Raw genomic sequence first — 4,171 nt, 5'->3', positions numbered from 1 at the left:
TACCCACCGCACTCTTGACTAGTGGAGGGTCGTTAGCCGAACGGGTAGGATAGGACGAAACCTTCCATTATAAGTATAATGAAATACCAAGTAACTAAATGTTTTTCAAATTCCCAATCTTAGTTACTTAGGCAAAAGTGAATTGATGCAATTCCATGAAATTACACTTTGTGCCCTTGCGAAGACGTTAGTGGAGCGTGTGTGGTTTACCGGCACACTAAATGGTTCTAAGCAAAGGTAGCAAAGGGTGACTCAATGTTTGTCATAGTTCGGTGGAGCGTGTGTGGTTTACCGGCACATCGAATAGGTGATTGTAACATGTGAGGGCACCATGTAGTTTGCATGGTTATTCACACCCGCTTTGTGATCCTCGGCATCCCAGTCACAAACAAGAGGGGCATATCGAGATTTAAACATGCCATTGAAATGTTCAATGAATCTCAAAGGATCTAGGAGTTTTCATAGGTTTAAAACTTAAATTTCTTTTTCGTTTTTCATGGTGGAAATTAGTGAATCGTCATTCACTTACCTTCAAATGTTCTATAATTTGGGTTACGGCATCCCTCTCCCGAGTTATAGGATATTGTGTTGGGTCCTAGCCTTGGAATTTCATTTGGGTGATTTACCAAGGACTCAATCAATCAACTAACTTGAATTCGTTTTTCTCCCGATGTCAAAGTTCGACAACTATGGTCTTCTCAAATCCCGTGGAACGAGTATTCCACATGAAGATGATATTCCACGATTCGATCGAGGAACAAGAAATCATGCTTCACTTCCTCCTCCTCCTCCAATTATTCTCCCAAACCCACAAGATTGTAAAATTGAAAAGTTCAATATCACTCAAGCCCTTTTGGCAAGTAAACATAAAGAGGGCAAGTCGGTGTGTGCACACGTCTTAGGGATGAAGTCACACATTGATAGGTTAAGAATGATGGGATCCGTTGTCGGTGAAGAGATGGCTGTTGATTGGGTTCTTCAGTCACTTCCTAACTCGTATAGTGAGTTCGTAAGAGAGTACTATATGATGAACCACGACGTGACACTTATAGATTTCACCTACATGCTTATTGCTGCTGAATCAACAATGGTTTGGCGCAATAGAAAAGCAAAGTTGATTGGTGAATCTACCTTCAAGACCTTTATGGATATAGACAATGGCAATGAAAGACATGCAATGATCAAAAAGTTTGATCATAAGAGAAAGACGATGTCTGAAGTAGTTCCATGTGTTGTTCCAAAGGAGTCAATTTGCTTTTATTTCCAAGAGAAGGGGCATTAGAGACGAAGTTGCCCTACTTACCTAAGAGATCTAAGAGATGGGAGAGTCAAAAGTATGACTACGCTTTAGGTAAGAATCCACTATCTAACTCCATTAAGTTCCTATTCATTGATTCTTAATACATGATGTGATAAGATTGCATTTGAATGTTTTGAAGGATCGGTGAAAAGAAAGGAAGCTTGATAAGAGAGCAAGATCCATCTCTTGTGATTAGATAGTTATGATAGAGTTGTTAGAAATTTTCTTTTTACATAGTTTTCAATAGATTTTGCATTGTAAGGACAAATGTTTTTCCGCTGCTTTTATAAATAAAATAAATTTTGTTTGACTTATTTATTTGTTTACTTCCTTGCAATGAAATCGTTATGAAAATTGATGTTTGCATATTTCTACAACGAATGGATATGATTCTTAGTTATGTTATTTATGGAAATGTCGAGAATTTACCAAATAAGGAGAGTTTCTCATCGCCCAAGTTTCAATTGGACAGAAACTTGGAATCATGCAACGTGGATGCACGATGAATGAGAAATTACGTATTTGGAAATTAGACTAACTCATTGACAAAGTGTCAAGTGAAGGACTAGGAGATCGAGTACACAAAGTTGTGTGTTGATCAAGTTCACCATAAGAGTAACAAAGATATTCGTCATGATTTACTAAAGGCTTAGTAAATATGATTATACTTACAAGATTAAGTGTAATTTTGAATCGATTAAAGGGTTTAGATCAATAGCAAAACGAATAAGAAGAATCAAGTAGGCAGAAAGATAAGAGTTTCTCCATTCTAAGAAGAAGGGAGAGTAGCTTTTATGCTTTATGATAGGTCTTAATGATTAAGAACCATATCTCAATTGATCCTCTAAGTGAGTCTTGGTACAATTGTATGTCCAAGAAGAGGAATCAAAGATTGATGAAATGGTCAAATCAAGAAGACAATCATACTTCGTTCCAAAACAAATCTTAAAGTCAAGATTGTGACATTAAGTGAATAGTATTAAGAAGGTTTATAACATTCATCAATTGTGGAAAGTTGTGATGTCTTGGATAAGACAAAGACCAAGTAAGACCAAAATTATGAAGTGTTTTGTTTTGATATAAGCTACACTAACTCTTGAATATTTGTTTATCAAAAAATGTTTTGATAAGAGAATCGTATATGTCAAGGAGTCAGTGGGAGTCTTAATATTCTTGAAAAGTTTCAAGAACAAATCAAATAAGCCTTATCGATCATCACTAGCACACGAGTTGAGGTTTACAACCTATCGTGAAGACATTATTTTGTTTCTGTGCCAATCCAATCGAGTTAATTATGCATGTGAGTCCTATGAGTTCTCATTTGAATGCATAAAAGGCAAGGACCTTGATCAATGGAAAGTACATTGATAGGAAAAGGTGAGCTACTTAACTACTTGGAAGACGTGGTGGGCAGCTGTGCTACCATAAGGCAAGAAATCAAGATTAAGAAAGTTCGATCCATATGAGTTTGAATTTGTCGTAAACTTTGGTTTTTTAACAAATTCACATGGATAGGAACACATACACCGTTTAAATCTAAGTGTCATAAGATTTCCTCCTTCATGAAAATGATTATGAGAAAATGCTTTCACTAAGAAAGATTTTAAAGATAGTGATTGTAAAATTGCATTCTCGAATTCGATCATGGTTACGACATCCCTTTCCATAATTTGAATTGTGAGGTTTGGCGATTAGTCTTAATTGTTAAGACACACATATGAACTATCTAAGGCAAAAGTGTATAAGTTCAAGAAGTCTTGATAAAAGATTATCAAAGCACTAAGTATTAGAAACATGAACTTAAGAAATTCAATAAGTATTGTTTTTCTGAAAGTTAAGATGTTTATGAATACATGTCGAAGCTAGTGGGAGCATAAGTGTTATGTTTTATAATAATCATCATGATAGTGGGAGCATAAATGTTATGATTGTATGATTATTAAGGCAAGTATTGCATAGTTGGCAATATTAATTATAGAAAACAAGAGTCATACTTTGCAAAGTTGTAAGAGTTGAAAGGTTGTTTTGCTATAATTAAGGGAGAGAATATTATGCTTCATTTCAAATCTAAAGGATTAGGTTGTGAAATGTTGATAAATTTAGTCAAAGGTACATAGTCTGTTCTTAAAGTTTCGATTATGATTACGGCATTCCTCTTCACAATTCGAATTTTGAGAACATAGAAAATAAAACATTGTGAGTCGTGTCCCATACGCTTCGAGTATAGGATCGATTGCAAATGCTTTAATGTTTGACCATTCTAAAATTTTCCAAATGTCTAGCGCATTTAGAGGGAAAAGGGACTAGAATTTGTTCTGACTAAAATAATTAAACAACTATCAAAGGACGATTCGAAGTTCGACGAGAATTGGTCGCTTGTGAGTAGTTGGAAGTATAGTATTGGAAATTATGGAAATGTTTCCATATTGGATGGACAATATCGACATCATTACGAATAGATAAGATTCTAGTTGGAAAATATGGAAGCGTGTCCATATTGGGAAGTAAATATTGAAAATCTATGACTAGATTAGAAACCTTCATGCAAAAGGATGTTCAAAGGAATGTACTTTGAGTGAGAGACATCATATCTAAGGAATTGTCTTGTAACAATCTTCGATAGAGGACTTTGTAATATCATTGGCAATAGTCTTTGAGACTTTGGTGCAGTGACATTACAAAAGGATCGTTGCATAAAGTGTTAGAATCTAGTATATTCTATAAGTAACAAGAATTTGATATTCTTACACTTAAGAAAATGGATTTGGAGTTGTAAAATGAGAATGATTAGAAATGTGTTCATTTTGTCTATTTCACAAAAGTAAGAACCATAGGTAAACATTGTGTGCATGCTAAGAGCATGGGACAAGT

This window comes from Lactuca saligna, chromosome 8, assembly GCF_052625555.1.
Source record: "Lactuca saligna cultivar CGN05327 chromosome 8, ASM5262555v1, whole genome shotgun sequence".
Lineage (NCBI taxonomy): Eukaryota > Viridiplantae > Streptophyta > Magnoliopsida > Asterales > Asteraceae > Lactuca > Lactuca saligna.
This window is presented reverse-complemented; position numbering follows the sequence as displayed.